This window comes from Anser brachyrhynchus, assembly GCF_964034855.1.
Source record: "Anser brachyrhynchus genome assembly, chromosome: Z".
In the NCBI taxonomy this organism is placed as follows: Eukaryota; Metazoa; Chordata; class Aves; order Anseriformes; family Anatidae; genus Anser; species Anser brachyrhynchus.
In genome coordinates, this window is record NC_137697.1 from 31,922,080 (window position 1) to 31,942,520 (window position 20,441).

Below are 20,441 nucleotides of genomic sequence, written 5' to 3' on the forward strand. Positions count from 1 at the left end.
GAATATAAATCTTTACTCTGCATCTTTAAATCAGAGTTAGCAGGCTGCATCTTAGCTCAAATACAGCCCAACCACTTCCAACACAGGTATGATCTGGAGTTAAAGTCTGCCTTTCAAGTCTCATCTTTTATGCATAATAGAGCCCTTGGCTTGTTATGTGAGCTGGGAAAATTCTAATTTATCTTGTCAGGAAGGCCGGCTGCGGGCTGGGAAACCAGCCCCAAAGGAAGACCCCGGCATGTGAGCTCTCCTCCCAAGCTCCCTGGGCCCGGCCGGGTGACCTGGCCGCCGGCTGTGAGAGGGCCCCGCGCCCCCCTCCCTGCGAGGCCCGGGCGGGCGGCGGCCGGGCCCGGGGGCTCGGGGCTCGGGGCTCGGGGCTCGGGGCTCCGGGCTCGGGCGCCCCCTGGCCGCAGCAGCGGCTCCGGGCGAGCCCCGTGCCCGCTCCCCTGCCCCGGCGGCCGCCGCCGCCTCCTTTCGGGGCGGGCCCTGGAGCCGCCTGTAGGCGTTTGCGGGGGAGAAAGTAACATGGTGGCCGCTTCCTCCCCGGGCGGGAGCGGCGGCGGCGGGTCCGGCTGCTCCTGAGGCGGCAGGAGCGGGGCGAGGCTCCGCGACCCTCCGGGCGGCTGTGGGCAGGTGAGCGGCCGCGGGCGGCAGGGCCGGGCGGCGGGGAGGGAGGCAGGGGGCCTGACAGGCGGGGAGACGGAGCGGCACCGGACCCGGCGCCGTGTCCGCCTTCCACCGCCCGCTCCGCGGGGCGCGGCAGGAAGCCGGCACCGCAGCGGGGAGCGCCCCTTCCTGGCCCCGGCGCTGCAGCCCCTTCCCTCGCCCCTTTCTCTTAAGTTTTCCTCCTCGGCGGAGGGGAAGGAGGCGCGGAGCCTTCCCCCGGTCCCGGCGAGGGCTCGCCTCCCTCCTCCTGCCCCGGCAGCGCTTCTGCGCCGCGGCGAGCCATTGCACCGCGCAGGGTAGGGAGGGCGGGGGCGAGTTCTCAGCTCTCTCTCTCTCTCTTTTTTTTTTTCCTTTTAAAACCCTCGCTATTATCCCTAATTCCCGTGCTCCCCCTCGGACGGACGGCCGTCCCTCGGGGCCGTGCCCGGCCCTCGCCCCGGAGGGGCGGTGGCGCCGCGGTGAGGGCGCAGGTGGCCGTGCGCCGCAGGTGAGCCACCCGCGGACACCGCCCGCCCTCCCTTTTCCCCATTTTTTTTTCCCTGTTGCCGGCCGAGGCCCCTTCCCCGGGGAGCCTCCAGCTCTGTGCGAAGGGCCGAGCTGGAAGGAGGGCAGGGCAGCGGCGCGGGGGCTGCCCAGCGCCCCGTGTCCGGGCTGTGCCGCCCGACCCGCGCCGAAATGGAGACGGGCGGCGCCATGGCTGTCAGAAGGGCACGCGTAATGGCGGTGACGGGCTGCGGCCGCCCCGCCGCGTCCGGGTGGTCTGCCGGGGCAGCGGGGCTTCGCGGTACCTCAGCGCCTTCCTGGGGCAGCGGGGGAAGGCTGTCCGCAAAGGTGTCCGCAGGTTTCGACGTGATCCAGTCTCCTGTCAGTGCCAAGCGTCGCCTCCCGAAACGTTCAAGCACCGCTTCACATACTGTTGATGCGTCCGTCTCAGAAAGGGTTCAAAACCCGAACAGAATTACATTAACGCGCAGCGGGTGTTGGAACTAGGTGATCTTCGAGGGCCCTGCCAACCCAAGCCACTCTGTGATTAAATGCCTGGTCCGTGGGGATCTGCTGTTCTTTTGGCGCTATGGTCAAGCGTATCCCAACGCGGGCCGTTGTGCTGACTCCAAACTTAACGCCCCTGGCTAGACTTTTCGACCTGCTACAGGAGGGCTTAGCTTGTAAACAAACAGCGTGTTTGATTTGATCGTCTTTCTGTTTTTCCCTCTAAACTGCATCAGTGTGACTTCTGAGGGACTAGTATTTTCCTGTACTTGTAGTATTTTCTTGGCTTATTGTGGAGTATTTGACCAGTCTAAATTTGAGCCTGCAGATGTTGGTAAAAAGAAAACTATTTGCTTTTGATTACTTTTGATAGCTCTTTTCTTGTGTTTACCAAAATCAAGGTTAGTAAAAGTTTTTGCATCATTCTTTTTAATGTAGTATGCCAGAAGCTAAGGGAGTAAGCATTCTCTGTGTTTTAGGGGAGAAATAATGATGGAATGCAAATTACTTCGTACCTGTTTGGAAAATGACAATTTGGACTTTTTGTGAAAGCCACTATAACCAAACTTAAGTGACTAATGAGACTAGCGCATATATTTCAAATGCTTGTCTCAAAGAACACAATCCAAAAAAAAAAAAAACTACAAAAAAAACCCTGTTAGATAGCATGTACTTTTATTATGTATGATGACTGTAAGTCTTTTTTAATAAGTTCTTCAGTAGTTGGCTGGCTGGTTGTTTTTTACCATTCCAGTGGATCTGAAATGCTAATAATGCATTCTGTCTTGAGTAGTGCAGTGGAAGAATTCAGGAGGGAAACCAATACACGAGACTTCAGATTTCTATGTTAAAATGCTTACTAGGTTACATAGCAGTAATAGCTGTAAAAATAACAAAAAATACATTTTCTTTCAATTGGCTTATAAATTAAGACGAACATTTTTCTTAAATACATATGGATAAGGATAACATTACATTTGGCTGTTTCTTCTTAGGTTAAGGTTGGTTAAATTAACTGTAATGAGATCTTCTTGGGCTGTGCACATTTGTTTTCTTGTTTGAGTGTTTGAATAATCAAAGATTGTGTATTGGATTTCTTTCTGATTAACTGTTGCAATCTCATACGAGTAAAGATGTTTCCTTCTGTGCTAACCATCTAACTTGAGTAAAATTGGGATATCCAAATAATGATATGGATAGCATCCCTCTGATTCAACGTGTATGAATTCTCGTAGGGAGTAGCAGTGCCACATATTCCAAGCAGTGCTTGGAACAGAATCTGTATAAATGTGGTTCTTTCTTTGGTCTGTCTTTGACCAGTGGAGAAGTGTGTTTGGAGTTCAACCTTGGTATGCTTTAAGGACAAATAAGTTCCAGAGGTAGCTTTGATGTGCAGATCTGTGTTTGTTTAAATATAAAGACGGAATAAAGTCTTAGCAGAATGAGGTGGGAAAGGTATAATTGCCAAACATGCAAGAGGAAGTTAAGGTAGTCTTTTGACTGTCATGTAAAAGATCGCATCTCTTATTCGTTGAGCTTACAAATAAATTTCAGAGGCAACTACAAGCATAGAGCAGTCAGTATGTGTGAAGACTGTTTAATGTCTTTGGTAGTCTATATATTGTTCTCATGTTGCAGGGCCTCCTTTCCTGATGCAGTCTTCTGAGTGGAAAAAGGCAGCAAAAAGCATCTGTAACCTCTAATTTGGCTTCTTTTTTTGTTTAGAGGTAACTTGCGCTGTAGAAATTTGGCTGGTGGAACTTTTTTATGTTAATGTGTTTGCTTGTCAACCCGAAGCATGTCACTTTCTTGAATGATATTCAAGATACTCAAGGTCTTGGTGTGGGCAAACTCTAAAAATGGGGTTCACAATCATGTTATTAAATTGCCTCCCATGTGAATTGCCAAGTAGTTGTCCGTTACTGCTTATTCATATTTGTAAAATGAGAATCACTTTGCTACACTGCAGCACGAGACCTGCTTTCCTCATATAGTGCTTCTGTGAGACTGTAAACTGAAGTCTTTGGACTTTGATCTACTTCTTAGCTTCCGTCTTGCTACAAAAATCATCCCTCTTACAAACTCTGATACTCAAAATTCTTGTCCTTGGTTATATAAAAATGTGATGCTGCTTCTTTCCTGTGGGATAAAGAATTACTGTTGCTGGAAATAATCCATTTTTATGATGATAATGACCATGCTTTGTTTTTGCAAAGTCGTGGAGCTAAAGGCTGGCCGTGGCTTCTGTGCAAACAGTTGTTGGAACCTAAGAAGGTGAATTCAAGACAGTTTCTGGACTGCGAAATAGGTTCTGGTGGAGTGTGACTGCTTGTTGTGTAGTTGTTCTTGTGACTACCTCTATCATAAAATATGTGCATGCAAGCATATTCTCAAGTTTTAGGAATACAGTTATACTGGGCTATGCATTCCAAAGTGGAATAGAGCAGAAGGCTGAGGCTCGGTTAATATCTTGCTGTACTCCTGTGTTTCGCTTACGGGTTCTTCAAGGGTGTAACTGGGGTCCTGATGTTTACTGTTGGTTTTGGCGTACAGGAAACTTGGAGATGGTTTTCAGAGTACCAAAGATTATAATGCTATTCTCTGCTTATGCATGTGACTTGGTTTTCTTTTCTTTTTTTTTTTTGAAGAGTAAAAAGTAACAGTCTCAAGATTGTTGATACAGAGAACAAGAAAAATATACCTACAATTTCATGAATAAAGTTGGCTTGCATCTCATGAAACATTCCATTTACTTTGTTTCAGTTAGATATATTGAGGCAATTCTGTCAGATTCTTCTTTCCTCTGTCTTCATTTTGTGACATTACAGTTCCTTTCCTTTACTCTCAAAAACGTCTCTAAAGAGACTTGATGCTTTTCAAACATCAACCAAAAGCCTGTGCTTTTCTGTTTAAAAGATGTTACAAATAGTGTAAATCAGGGATTGACTTGCAAATTAAGCTGTTCAACTCTGGCAGCAAAAGCTGAGTTTACAATTACAAGTCTCCAAAGTAGTTGAAGCTTTCTACCTCTTGAAATGAAAGTGTTTTCCAGTTCTGAACGAATTGCAGCTCTACTACAAAAATTAGCTATTTTTCACTAGGGAGGCAAAGAACCCCATGTTTTTTGCTTTCTCCCCAGACTCACTCATTTCAGTGACAGCTTTTGCCTTTCTAATTAATTACAGTCTTTGATCAGTAACGCTTAAGCTGAAGTCCAGTCACTGATTCATTCTTCAGTGCTCCTCTTCCCCTTTGCGAGTCTTTCATGTTGGGGCATTGTGTTACTGGTGAAAGCAAAACTTCCCCCCTAACCCAGCGATGCTATTCCTGGTGTCACATAGCATGACTCTAGCCTTCTTTTTTGTTCTTTGGGGAAGAAACTAGATTCTCACCCAGATAAGAAACCTGATGTAGGTTGCAATCTTGCAAGTAAGGTGTCTTCCTGCCTTGTCTCTGTAATGTGGAAACTCTCTTTCTGCTTTAAGAAGATGTAAAAATGTGGTTGAATGTAGGAGAGGATACAACAACTAGAGAGCAGTTAGCTAGGAGCAGCATATGATGAAAAAGACATTCAAGCACTTAATGTTTCAGGAAAAGCAAGAAATCGAGGCAAACTATAGCTAGATATTTAAGCTTTGGAATTTCTACAGGATATCTGTCTCAGTCTAATAGAAAGTTATAGAAAGGAAACATAAGGCAAACTGCTGAGTCACAGCGACAGGTAATTCAGTCAGTTACTCTAATCATTGAATGGGACTATTGCAAAATCTGCGAACAGGTGTGGCCAGTTTTTTCAATAGTTGATCGACCAGCCATCCTTGGAAGTAACTGCAGCAGCTTGACTAGATCAGGGAATAATTTAGACCAATGTCTTTGTTTTCTTTACATTTTGAGTTCTTCCAGTTACATTTTGAGTAGTGAATGACCCTAATGAGAATATAAACTGACGGGTATCTGGATGTAAGTGGCGGAAAATTGTTGTGCTTGAAGGTAATGTGAACCCAGCTATACTGAGTTTTGTGTGTGTGTGTTTTGTTTTCTTTTTGAAAGCACAGATGATATCTTTTCCAAGATTCCTAAAGTGATTAAAAATATGCTGTGTGTTTACCAGATGAAATCCGTGCAAGGGTATGGATAGCCTGAGAAATGTTTAATGCACGTAAAGGATGTATCTTGCAACTGTTAAGTTTTTGAAGACACTGAGGATGTGACTAAAGAGAGGAATATTTAAAGACGTATATTTTAGCTTAGGGAGACCCATCTTTCTTGGCTCCCTTCTTCCTCTGCTGTTCACAGCTTACTTCTTAGGGAGCAATTTCCAGTAAAAGCCTCACTGTAGCTGCTCTGAATTACCCTTTGAAGCTTCTCTTTCCAGGTCCTGTAGAAGGAACTTTGGAAAGCTAACCATTTGAGGTCAGGTGTTCTTTTCTGAACAGGTCCCAGAAACATCTACAAATTAAAATTTGGATCTAGCAGGAGGAGGAAGAATAAAGTCACTTTCTTGTAAGCTTTCTAAATCATGAGCCACTGTGATGCACAGATGTGGTTTGTTAATGAACTGAGTAGAATTTTAAAATGTTTTACTGGTGCATTATGCCTCATCCAGGTTTGTTTGCAGTTCTGAATATTAGAGGGTAAGCAGGACATAAAAGGGAGAACTTCCTAACTGCATAGGTATATGACTGTTTTCTCAGAGTTCTGATTAAACCAGATAAAGAAAGTCTACCAGTCACCCATACAACATTAATTTGACTCTTGAAGTTGATTCTTGCAGTTAGACTCAGCAGTGAAAGACTAGACTTTTTTCTGACCTTAAAATTACGCATAACCTTGGGGATGCATTCTTACTTAACTCTTTATTTTTATTTTTTTACTTCCCCTCTTGGTTTTGCCTTAGGCTTGAAGGAGTCATTCTCACTATCTTTTTTTTGGTTTGTTCCCTGGACAAAATAGGAGAAGAGCATCACTAATGCTTTCTATACTAATGAACTACATAAGCAAACTGGAAGCCTCACTAGTATAAGAAAATCACAAGTCATAAACAGAAACAAGCTTTGCAAACAAAAAATTGGTTTTGCTGATGGTGGTGTACCTGCTCGGGGGCTTATACCATAATACCTGTATGTCTCTGAAAAGACTTCTTTTTTTTTCACTCCTGGCTATGCTGGTACAACTCTTCTAGGGAAAAACTAAGCCATTAACATTATGCTTAGTAAACAAAGGAGAAAGTTGTGCAGGAATAGGTAAACCAAAGAGATAGTTTCTGTTTCAAAAAACACATAGTGTGTGTCTCTTGCTTTCCTTAAAAAGGCAGTGTCTTTTTCAAACTCTGGTATATATACTTCATTGCCTTTCTGTTTCTAACTTTTGCTGTAGATGTCATCTTGTAAGATAATTACATGTGAAGGCCTTAAGTTCCTTTGGATTATGATGACTCATTCACCATGAATGTAATGACTAATATGACATTTCAGTTTAATTTAAAGAAAACAGAACAAATGCTGCACATAGTCATCTTTATAGTTTTTATCCTTTCTTCTGTGAGATTCACAGTACACGTACATTGTTTGCACTGTTAACCTCAAAACCTTTGCTTCTTAATCTCTCTGAACTAACTGATTCTGGTTGGAGGAAAAAAAAAATCTATAAGTCGTTCCTCTAACTTTAGACTGCTTTCCTAGCTGTATAACCAGATGATGAACAAATCCAAGAAGGGAAATTGTGCTTTGAGCCTCAAACGCCTTTTGTCTCTTGAACCTTTTAAAAAATCTCATCCTTAACTGGTATGCTTGCTCAACAGAAGTGAAAATTCTTTTTTGGCATTGGAGATATTTTACCTGTGCTATAAATGCCCCAAAGCTTGAAACATGGCCTACAATATTTCAGGCAAATTTGGCAGATCATACTGCTGGTGATCTATCTATCTGTATATTTATTTATTTTTCCCCTTCACTGTTTTTTTTTTTTTTTAAAAAAAAAAAAGCTATGGTGTTATTCAGTAGTGTATTTTGTTCGGTTGTTACTGACTTTGTAATGAACAGAAAGCTCTTCTGAGTTGCAGAAGAAAACATTTTTCAGGTTTTGCTGTGAACATTTAGTCATCCTACCCAGCTTTTTTAATCCTTGAAGAGTTTTCACACCTCTATTCTGTGTGTTGACTTTCCTCAAAGGGAAGAAGACTGGATTGAACATCTGCGTTAAAGTACTTCGCTTTTGAGTTGTCCAGGTTGGTAAGCTCAAAGTTATTGCAGATGACTCTGTTTGCGTTCCTAGTCTTTTTGTCAGTGCTCAGTGTTGGTGCTGCCCTCACCCTGTCAACAAATGACAGAGCGAGAAGAGAAAAAAAATCTCAGAATTGAAGGCATTAAAACGGTGTTACAGAGGTCTGTGTGATTTCCTTTCTTTTGAGCGGGGACTGAAATGCTCTCACTATGTAACTGTTGGCCAACCTGCATCTTACTGCAGACAGCAGCATGTTAGGTAACTGCATGGTGGAGCAGTATCAGTGGAGGAGAAAGAGCATGTTCCACTGCTGTATGCAGTTGTATACAACAGGGAATGGGTTGCGACAGCTGGCATACTTTTTTTTTTTTTGCAAAGTGAGAAATTTTGAATTTCAGTCCACCCTGAATGTAGCCTCATACTTGTGTGTATGCCACTGCAACTAGGCATTGGCTTTAGTGATGGGTCTGTGCTGTTGTGTAAGTTGTGCAGGGAAACAAATCTTGGGAAAGGTTGTCTGTTTGAATTTTTTAACAGCCTTGAGAAAAACAAGAAGGAGATCAGTCCTCTAAATTGAATTTGACCCTTCCTAGATGATTTAGTTAGAAATAGCGCTAGCAATAGTAAATTACATCCACAATTGCCATAGCCTTCTTTAAGGAACAAAACAGATATTTTTTTTCTAAGGGGACATACTTCCTTTCTTTTTAATGAGTTACTAAAGCAGTTACTAACTACATAAAAACATGCATGAACAGCATTTTAAATAGGAGTGCATATGTTAACATAAGCACTTTAAAGACAAGTTCGTATGCTAAACTTTGACAGAAATAGCTATTTCAAATAGGGTAATAACAATAGGATGAGGGGCACAACAGGATTAAACAGTAAATCCACGCTGTGCACAATAGAGTATGATTTAATACTCAACTTTGCTTTCAGAATGCTTTCAGAATCCTATCGTATGTAACTTCTAGGTTCTCTGAATGGATATTTTCCAGATTTTTAGGCAGATATGTTGGATACTGCTTGTAATGTTGGCTGATTTTTTTAAAGATAAGCTTTTCTTCCCTGATTTTTGTGTGTGTTGGTATGTTCTTTGTAAGATCTGACTTAAGCAATCTTACTTTTTTAAAGTCTGTATATAATCACTTTCCTGTAGATGTCTTGCCTGAGAACTCCACCACTGAGTCATACAGCATAGATATTTTGAGTGTTAGATGATAATATTATAAGGAAAGTCAAAATATGTGTAATCAACCTACACATTTACTTGCCATTTGGTGAATGATAGGATTTAATGACAGAAAGAATCTCAGGTTTGCTGTTCTTCAACAGCTTTTTTTTTTTTAATTGCTTGAGGAAAATATTTACTGATACATTCATCTGTGCAAGTAGTAGTATCTTTCTAATATATAATCTTTCATGACTGTTTTCTTCAGGAGTTTGTATAATAAACAATGTCATTTCAGTACTCTAATAATCTCGCATTTGCCATACACTCAGGCTTTAGAGGATTCAAATACTCAGTTCTCCTGAGTAAATGTTCAGGTATATAAGTGAGCACAACAAGAAACAAGGATTGGTAACTAAGGGCTTTCAAGAGATGGAAGGGTAAGTTTATTAAAATATATTGTGGAATTCAGAAAGGGGGAAAAGATTTTTTGGTTTCGTGATGAGTTTGTGGTAAAAATGAGATGTTTTTGTTGCCTCACGTGTGACTGATCGTTTTAGCATTAAAAAAATGAGAAAATATACATTGGATTTTCCATAGAATATAGCCTATGAATAAAAATTACTTTTGTCAGAACAAACTTTGGCAATATTTTCATGTTTATTCTGGAGGAAGAGTTATAGTCATAATGAAGAGTTTGAGTCACTTCTAATGTATGCTTTGAAGGTACACATTTTACTTGATGACTTATTTGTAGACATTTTTCTATTTCCATACTTTTAATATCGAGATCCCTTTCATATCTGCTGGGTGGTTTTGGTCCCTTTCATCTGGCCTTTGGAGTTTTGGAGTGCGGGTGCATGGGTATTCTTGTGAATATCCTTTAAAATAAGTTAGAAAAAGCATGGGAGGCAATTCTTGGCTGTTACTGTACATCCTGAGATTGCTGTGATCCGTTTTTTTATTATCATTTATCTAGGAACGGGAAGAACACGTTAAATATTAAACAAAGGGCTTATCTTCAGAAGGTTTTGCTGTAACGTTTGACAATGCAGGAAGCAGTTCTGAAAACTGAAGGCACACAATTTCAGGCATTACGCGCCTGCCTAAGCTTTTTACGCTTGATTTGTGTTTGTAGTAACTTCATTACCTCAGCCACTTCACAGGTCGCCTTGCAGAAGAGTTACTCTGAGGCCTAGCTCATACTCTTTCCGCGTTTGCTGCAGATGTGCTAGTGCAAACCCTCACTGCAAAACCATGCTGCAGATCAAGATTGTGATATGGCTGGTGCTGCATGAAGAACAAAAAGACACTTCCTCCACTAGGCTCCTTACTGCTGAAACATAAAACAAAAGACATGAATATTCTAACTTCCATCAAGCATGTGGTTTGGGCCTTTTCAAGCCATCTTGGCAAAAGAGTGTCTCTTAATGAGAAATTGGCAAGAGGATTAAAAGACAGACTTTCTGAAGTGTTAATAAACTCCTGCCAAGCTTGAAAAGCAGCAGAGAATGAAAATGCTGACGTGAAACTGAGTGATTTGAGGCTGCTGTCATAGGCCAAATAGAAATGCGAGTCATCCTCTTGATAACTGGGGGTGTTTAGTGGGGTGGGGATAGGCTCCGAAGCTCTGGAAGTGTGGACGAAGGAGCTTGTGTTTGATGCGATAAAGATGTCAGAGGAGAGATCTGAAGAGAAGAATGACAATCTGCAGCCTCCTGCACCATTTTTTCCCCAAAAGATAAAAATGAGGGAGTCAGTGTTCCTTCAAAGCCAGTGAAAGAGATACTCGAGGTCTGTGGAGCCCTGCTTACGGAGATTTCAAGAAGCATTTGGTTGATTGTGTTGTGGACCATTAACAGAAATGAAACTGAAGGATGATTCTGTGATCTCTTTAGATTCTGGCAAAATAGTTTCAATGCTAATACTTAACTTTCAAGTGCCTGGTAAACAGAACTTGTGGGTGACCTCTGAAGTGCATTTGAAACAGAACATCTTTTCCACTCTCCTTTCGATTTCTCAAAAACAAAACGCAGTCCAGCCATGCCCGCTCAAAAAAAAAAAAAAAAGGCCCAAGAAGCTACCAAAAAAACAGTCTAGGAGATTTTGGGCTCCCAGAGGGCATGTAACCACTGGACTATTGTCTCTTGACTTTTTCTTTACTGTTTTATTTTTGTTTCAGGCTACTATATTTGGCTTTGCTCCAACAGAGTTTCCAATTACAGAAAGCCTTCTCTAACAAAGAATGTTTCCAGGGCTGCAGATGTTTCAGTCATTACATAATACTGAGCATGGCTAACCTTTAAAGCTTGCAACTGGGCAGTAAGTACATTTTATAATGTACTTTTTTTGCTCTGAGAATTAGTATTGTTATCTTTCTTATTAATCTTCTTATAATATTTTTATTATTAATTCTTTCTTTTGGACTCTTCCTGCCCAGTGTCTGGAGTAGTTATCTTCTGTTACATGAAAGAACAGTTTGGATACAACACCGATAAAACAAGATGAGACTAGTTTATTAAATGAGTATAGCTGAACTGCTTGCTGATTATCATTCTTCCCTTCTCACATCTTTTCCATTTCTGCTTTCTGTCCTTGGCAATAGAACTTCATTTACTGGTACCAAACTTGCTTTCATTGATTCCAGCTGTTTCTCTACCAGTCCCTGTAGGTCACTTCAGAATTTGTGTTTTGGCCTCACAGTCTGTAACCACTCCAATTTTTATACCACTGGACAACTTGGAATTACTATGCAATAGAAAAAACGAACTATAGAGTATGGCAGAGAGAGACTGGAGTAGGTTTTATTTCTTACTGCCCCAATCCCTTCAAAGTAAGATTTTCCTGAGTGGCATTTTCACACTCGTGACCATCCTGGATCACAGGGTATGTTAACCGAGTGTCATTTTCAGTCACTTGTAGTTCATAAATAGCTGTTCAAGCTGTTACTGCACAACTTCACTTCTGAAAGCATTGCTGTGTTTGACACAAGCTTATATATCATAATATCATTGGCTCACAGTTTTGCAGCAACAGTAACTCGTTTTGCTGGCAATCTCAAAAAAAAAAAATCTGTGCTCAAAAGCACAGTTAAAAAAAATGTGGTGTTTTCATTTCAAATATGATGTTTTCAGTAGTTTATTTTTGTCTTGACAGAATAATTCCAATTTATTAAAGCTGAAAACTTGTGACGTTTCCTCTCTTGCTTTGATTATTTTTGTTCAAGCAATCCAAGGAATTGCACAGAGGACAGGAAAATAAAAATCCAAGGAAAATTCAGGGTAATGAAGAACAATAATATATTTTGTTCACGGGTAAAATTATTTTTAAATGGCTTCTATTTATTCCTAGAACAGGCCAGAAAAGCTGTTAGACTTCTCAATAATAAAATTGATGCTTAAATGGCAGTGTGTGCATATATATATATATGCGCCTCGCAAAATTAGCGACTTAGGTAATTATCACTTATTACAATAGTGGATTTACAAAACTGAGTTCATTTCCTCACCATCCGTTCTTCATATGAAGCCCACCGTTCTGTCATTTCAAGCTGAGCTTGAAGCTGAAAAGGAAAACTACATTGGGAGAGTAGAGGCACCTGTTTCCCATTATACAAGTGGTGTATTTGTTAGTGGTGCTCATGAAAACGTCAATAATAGCCAGAGATACCAAATGCCTGCCCTAGTGAAGTTTTAAAGAATTCTTGATGTGTATAGCCATCTTAAATGTTATGAAAACTGAAAGTGTGGAAAAAAAAAAAAAAAGATACTATTTTCCCCACCTGTGGTGTTTTAGCCTTTGGTCTTTGGGTTTTAAGTATGTCTGCTAATTTGGTGCTGGGTTTTTGTGTTTCATCAAGTTGTAAAATGCAGGTTTTTTTCTAGTATTTCAGAAGCTTAACACAAAAGGGGTTTTGTTCTCAAACATCCACAGTTCGCAGAACTATGTTGCTTAACCGTCTCTTCTACAAGTGAGGGTGGGGAGGGAAGGCAAGTTTGATCTAATTGTTTCTAGGCTTGGTGCCTTTGTTTCCATAGGAATTTTTTACAAGAGGTGGTTTGATATGATTTTTCTGTTATCTTCTTACTGTAATGCCCTAATCTACTTTGAAGGCTTTAGAAAACTTCCCTGCCAAGTTCATTGCGTTCATTTTATGCCTGACTTTTATGCATGGGAAGCAATCAGGTACACAACCAGCTAGTACAGAGTTAACTTTTGTTCTCCTTTGAATATGTGCAAATTTCCAACAGTCTAGCATAAAAAGTCATTTTTTTATTATTTGCAGTACCAGGCCTTGACCCAGCTTGTTTTGTGGATGAAGTTCAATTACCTGATAAAAGGCCATGCCATAGGAATAATTCATTAAATAGACATGCCTTTTGTTTTCACCTTTTCCTTAAATTTGCTTTTCATTGTAATATAGACTTCTATGAGATAATCAGCTTGTAGCTTGTAAGGTCCTTCAGTTGTGCAACCACGGCATTCTCAAATGTTTACTTGAAAACTGTTATGAAGGAATGGTCCTCTATTTGCATATGTGCATGTTCAGACCCAGTCTCGGGTGACATGCTACCATTCTTGTTCCACAGCTGGTTCTGTTAAGACAGGTAGAAAGTGGGGCATTGCATGTCTATGAAGTTATTTTTGCAACTCTGGATTTTTAAATGATCTTGTGATTTAATCAAGAGACTGTAACTGCTGTTACATTTCATGATTTATGACAATGTATTATGCATTCCAAAAAGAGAGTCTTTAAATGCACATCTAGGAATTATTTTTCTTCTGTTGCAGATTGTATGCAGCTAATAAACAGTGGACTACATTTTTTTTCTGTTTTAGTCCTGGTCAGTATTAATGATACGCTACATTACTTTACCTTTTGTTGTTAATAGACGTGGTGTGTTCTTAACACGTAGTAAAGTGTGCTTTGAAGAACTCATGTAGACATGTCTATGCGATTTCCCTGTGTGTTACTAACGACACTTACGTGTTTGATAACTGCATCATTTAGGATGAACTAGTTCAACATTGTTGAATATTCCAATTTATAATGTTTTGCTTTGTAGTAGTTTTAAATCATCACCTGTGATGCATGTGTAAGGCCTGATTTATGTTGTTACACTTGTACCAAACTTGGATGTATGGGCTGGAGTTGTGTGCTTGTCCGAGTACAAATGGGCTTGCTTGGAAGGGCAATGTATGGAAAAGCATGCTGATGTGAGTGATATTAGTGAAGATATGTTGGGATGGACAAACAGCTGGAGCCCAAGCTCTTCCAGAACTTGTGTATGCTCCAGTACGTTCTGGTTCTTAAACTGCAGCATTGGTGACTATTTGCATACGCTGCTTACGCTTTAGGGCTTATGTGGGTACATCCATGTGCTAGAATCACATCTATATTTTGTGTTTAAAAAAAAAAAAAACAAAAAACACTCAAACAGGTTTTGATTGCCAAGTATAGTCCATGATTACGTTCCTGGTTGCTTTTCCAAGTGACTTCGATTATTAACTTATACCTCTTAAAATCCAGTTAAAGAAAGACTAAATCTGAGGCATATAAAACAAAAGCAATCATTCTCTTTTCTTGAATACAGTTAATAATAAGAACTGCCTTCACTGTGTGCTTCCTGGGGGTATGAAATACAACTAGGAAATAATTCAAAAAAATGAAGAAAGCAGTACTGTTGGTGCAATATTGTATTGTCAATGCAATATTGTTGATGCAATTCCACCTCTGTCAAGTTCTAAAAAATAAAAAATAAAATAATAATTTGTATTTATAGTCTTAGTACAAACTTTATAAGCAATAGTAGTTTCAGTCCTTTCACAACTGTATTGCATTTTTTTTTTATTTTTAATTTTTTTAATAGATGGCCCTAGAGATAAAACTCTTGGGTGTCCAACTCCACACTGGCGGTCAAACTTGCTAAGTTCAGGCCCTAAGGTTCTGCCTTCTCCTGTCCAAAGTAACTTCTTCACACGAATATTGTCAAGCCTTTATCTTTACAGCTGCTGTGAAATATTACTTAAAGACTTTGGCATTTGAAGTGGAAGGGCGGGGGCAAGCTGAAGGGTTAGTGTATCCTAGCTGTACTTCTTTGCTGTGTATGACAGTGATTTAGCTTCTTCAAAGACATTTATAAATCTTATTTTAACTTATTTCCATTTTCAGTTTTAGAGTAGCTGTTGCCACTTTATCTCAGGAAGAACAGTTGTCTTGCTGGTTACATATTTAAACTCCCTAATGTGTGTTTGTTGTGTAATGCTTTTAATGTGAATCAGAGACATTACCAAAGTGACTCTTTAAAAGGAATTCTGGACTAGTTGCTGTGGTGTAAAGCTGAAATTTAAGCAGCATCAGTGAAGATTCTTTTATACAAATGGGAAACAAACTGTTCTTCCTGTTCCATAACAACTAACATCGTTTACTCTCAGCACAACATAAAATAAATGTCTGTGTGAGTAAAGAAGAATAACCAGATCTCTCCCCTTTCTGTACTACGGCAAGGAGCATTTCTTTTTGAAAGTTCGTAAAGGTAAATAAACTTCCCATGTCTTTTCTCCCTACTGATTAGTTCATTGGAAATAATGGAGAAATTACAAGAATAAAGACTTGGTTACATAGCTTAAGTTCTATAATGGGGAATTGATTGTTTATGGTAGTCTTTGTGGGGTCTATGAAGTTTTGCCTAGCACACTGGTTGAAAAAGCATGCTAAATTTTCTCTGTTACTTGGATTGTAGCCAGCAAATTTTCCAAGTGTTGCAGATGACCTCCTGACACACTGCCTTGTATCCAACCACTAGAGTCTCTGTCTTTTAAATTAGTTTGGTGAATCCAGTATCTTTCCTGATCTTCAAGCCAGCTCATTTTAGGAATAAATCCAGAGGGTAGAATGCATGTACATTTTTCTTCTAACTTGTTTACTGCCAATAGCCAAGTATAATTCATTTACAAGACAGAGCATTTATGTAGAAGTCCTGAGTTGTGTTTAACATCTATGCTTAAAAGTCTTAATCGTGTAGGCTGGTTGCCTCCAAAATCTATCTTTCAACCACAGTCCACAAAAAATGCTGAAGTTATTCTTGAGTCTGGAATGAAACTTATTTCCTTTGCAGTCTTGTTACAAAAATATTTTCTGTTTTGAGAAAACTATGCCATCTTTTATAAGTTCTTCAGTCATTTACAATTGAGTAAATTGTAAATAGTAAGCAGTTTCTATTCTTTGTGATTCTTTGATACTGTTAGCGTCTGAAAAAGGATAGAAGTAAATTTAATAGATTGCAAAGTCATGCGTTAGTCATTTATCACTTGCAGAAATACCTTTAAGCTTTCAATTCTTTGACCATCGGTTCATCAGTATTTTCATTTAATTACATTTCTGGACTTTGATTATATTGAAAATAGGCTGAAAAGCTGTCGTTTTATTTTTGTGATTTAGAATCATAGAAGATGCTGAGTTGGAAGGGATCCACAGGGATCTTCGAGTCCAACTCCTGGCTTCACACAGGACCACCCCAAAATCAGACTGTGTCAAAGCGTTGTCCAGTTGCTTGTTGAACGCCGGCAGGCTCAGTGCTGTGACCGCTGCCCACTGGGAGCCTGTCCCAGTGCCTGACCACCCTCTCAGTGCAGAACCTTTCCCTAACACCTGTCTGAATGTCCCCTGATGCAGCTTCATGCTGTTTAGGGTCAAGAATATCACAGTTATGACTCTTCATGTGGGTGGTGAAAGGAAAGGTGGTAGGTTTTGGGAAAGATTTGGTCTATCTTACAAGTCTTCAGCTTTTTCAAGGACGTATTGTATAACATAATGTAATTACACTGCATTAGTAAGCAGTGAATTTAACTTTTTGGTTGCTGGAAGATTTGCATGTGCTTTTTCTCTAAAACTAAGTGATTTCTCTCAGATGTTAGGCTATTGCTAATCTGATTTCATTTATTCCTAGGGGACAATTGCTTTGAATTTTGAAACTGAGTTTTATAAAACAAAGTTCAACTTAATTTCACAGGCTTTTTACTGAGTACAAAGTAAACTTTGGAAGAACTTTTAAAATTCAATTTGTGTTTATTATACATAGTAATTTTTCTAGGGAGGTAGTAGTGTTCTCAGAATAGTAAATAAGGGTCTTTTAACACCACCTTGTTTTTTCCATGTAAAATTATTCTAGTCGGCCTAGTGAGTCTTACACTTTTTTTTTTGAGATCACTTCAGAACAAACTTTTTATATCTACACACTCTTGGCATAACTTCATTTTAGTCTTTGTGTGTGTTGAGATACCAACATTTGTGCCACTTATATGAATAAACTGGAGGGAACAAGCAATCACTGAAGGATTTGCCTGCACATAAGCAGAGGACAACTACCTCTGAACCCACTTCAGGAGTGGATATTCTTACTCTAAAGTGAGTGCATACACATACGTTTCCAAGAATAGCTTCTCCTTAGTAGTGTCGGGTATAAGTATTACATTTGTATGTAAATTATCAGATTTGTCCTTCTGACAAACATTTTTTTCGCTTGTTGCTGCTGTTTGCAGCTTTATATAGCTTGCTTCCTCTTTAAGTCTTCTTGACAAAAAGCTTTACTGTCTTTCCAGTCAAATTTTAGAGGATAATTCAGTACTAACATTTTAGGGTGAGGGTAGACCTGTACTAAGAATTCTGGACTTATGTCATTTTATTTCAAAGGAAGATCTTGTAAGTTATGTCATAAGTTGTGTCACTTTTTAGGAATGAAAAAATGCAAAAATGACCTCTTGTCTCTGCTAAGATGAAGGTTCCTGGAAAGTGGAGGACAATGTTTCACTTTTTCCACCACTTTTTTGAGCAGGTCTAAACTGTGCATTAGAGGTTGGCTTATAAACGCCCAAGTTTTTTGATTCTACACGATAGGCTCATGTGGCGTCAGGGCAGTGTGGTGGAGTAATAACAGTTTAATCCTGAAAATAAGATACCTGCAAACGTTCTGTTCATAGATCAAAAAGCACACCTTAGCTGGAGTGCAGTTAGTCTTTCATGGTTGTGTTGCTTCTTGTTCCTGAATTGACAGTGTATCTGCCTTGCACAATGCTATTTGGTATAAACTTGGGAGTTTGTTGTGTGGTTGTCCAAAGTGTATTTTATATGCTTTGTGAAATACTTTGAAAACTTTTGGGACAATAAGTGTGTCTCTGCCAGATGCCCCTCCTGGCATCATTACAAAGAACCTTTTAATAGTATGTTGTTTTCAAGAATAAATGAGGTGGCCTAAACTTTGGGTAAAGTTAATGGATCTTACATCTCTGATACTGTTTTCAGAAGGAATTTTACTTTCTATAAATGCTATTTTAAAATGAAACAAGGAAATAAAGGTTGAACTTGTAGTTTCTGAGTTTGCAAATAGATTTTAAAATGTTTGCACAAGTGTTGTTATTTTCTTTAGCAACTTTTTGACATGTAATAGAAAATAAATGAAAATTTCTAGGAAATCTTTTTCTTTTTTTTTGTATACTAAGTTTGCTGGTATTCCTTTTTACTCTGTTTCCTCACTTAAGATGAGCAGACATGCATTTGTCTGTAATCCCATGCTTGAGAAATTAAGTAGTGCTGACAGTGCTTATTTATGTGGAATTTTAAGTCCACTATTTATAGTCAACTAATCTTTGCACAGAGGTAAAGCAAATGATGTCATTAATGAGTTTATCCAAAGCAGTATTGGGAAAACAGTTGTGGATCCAACAGTGTTAAGGTAAATATTTGCTGTTACTGATATTATGACAGGTAGCTGAAGCAGCCTTCCACAAATCAATAGTAGTTAGAGAATTCTCTGTTTTCCATGTTTTTCAGGTAATACAGAATAAAACTTGAATATTTAAGAATAGAAGTCCTCAGCTGTGGTGATCTCTTTAAAAGAAGATTGAGAACTTTAAATCATATCTCCATTTTGAAATTGAAAAGCTTATTAAGTGTATGGTAAAAGCTATGAAATAGAATACATATGCAATACTTTTTTCATCTTCATTTCCTCATGGCTGCTTATAATAGGCTCTCACAAATTTTTGTCTTCACAAGAACAACACTTCTTGTTGTGGTTCTAGCTAGCTGTAAATAGAGGGAGTTGCCAATGAGTTATATTGAAAGAAAAATCTAACTGATGGTACACCATGGGGCAGTCAATAAACACTGAAGCAGTTTCTAATAATTTAGTAATTTTTTCATAATTGTTTGTGTTTTAGTGATCATTAGAATGGAAACTTTTCTCCAAAGGCAATTTCACTTTGAAATCTGTCTTTAAGGAAATGGTTATGACCTATTGAAGCTGATAGCTGAGTTTTTGTATCTTTGATAGAACATTATAGAAGTGCCACGAAAGTTACACTGCAGTTGTTAGAAAGACTTCTGTCTTTTTAGAAAGCTCAACCTTAAATGTACTGTGGGAGAAGAAGACCAGATCACTTTGCTATATTTCTGCATTTTAGTAGTGAAAAGAAGTGAATTTTTCACTCTTTTTTTTTTTGCTGAGTAGAAGTCTTGACTTACATGGAGCTTATTAAGTGCCTTTAAATGTCTGTGCAGGCTAGTATTGTTACTCAACTACAAAACCTACTGCTTCCAGTAGGAATTCCTTCAGGGGAAGCATGTGAATTTTAAAAGTAAATCTTCTATTATTAAGCTTTCTTATTTTATTTTATGGAAAAATAAATTTTTGGTCCTGAACTGTTCATAGCAAACTTTCCTGTTGTGGCCAATGAATGAACTGGGAAACTAACTTCACTTTAACCATTTCTCCGTAGTCCTTGTGGAGCTATACAGATACTGAGTTTTGTAATTCCTCAGACAGTATTGCTCACGTTCTTAAAGCAGAATTCCCAATTTTAATTTAAAAAATGTTTAATAGAATTATGTATATTTTAAATATTTTATATTGAAACTGGTGTCTCTTTGAATGGAATTGACCATAAGTATTTGTGTCCAGTTGACACCTCACAGGTTTCGTTCTTAGTGGCAGTTGGCTTTTGTTTCAGTATTACCTGCACTTTCATCATCCAACACCAAGATATCACCAAGGTATCAGTTTTTCCTTTTAGATTTTTTTTTTTTGGTATTTAGGTATTATTTTGTGGAGGAATGGGATGTTAGAATAAAAATGACTAGATTTTCTGGGTTACAAGTTTTCCTATTGGTCTTATATGAGTAAGTTTCTGTACGTCACAGTACTGATAGTGGACAGCATCTTTTGAAATTTCAGTGGGGAAAAGTTGTAATGATTCTACAAAATTTATGATGAAAGGTCCTTTGCAAGTATGTTTGTTTCCTTGTCAATTGAGAGTAATGTTCCTGCTAATTTTTGTGTGAAGTATTACAGAAATGCTGGAAAATAGCAGTGAATTCATCTTGCTGCCATAC

At 39.1% G+C, this 20,441-nt stretch overlaps 1 protein-coding gene across 3 annotated transcripts in view; it reads left to right on the forward strand.

Annotated features, from left to right (window-relative positions):
- Positions 1 to 457: 457 nt before the first annotated feature.
- The window catches only part of DENND4C (DENN domain containing 4C), a 74,910-nt gene continuing 54,926 nt past the window's right edge, over positions 458 to 20,441 (forward strand). For 2 of the 3 annotated variants that reach the window (XM_080574479.1, XM_080574481.1), the window contains exon 1: positions 458 to 633. The gene's annotated coding sequence lies outside the window, so the exon portion shown is untranslated. Of the gene's footprint in view, positions 634 to 668; positions 5,647 to 20,441 lie in introns of those variants that run through there. The other variant, XM_080574480.1, reaches the window with a different exon arrangement.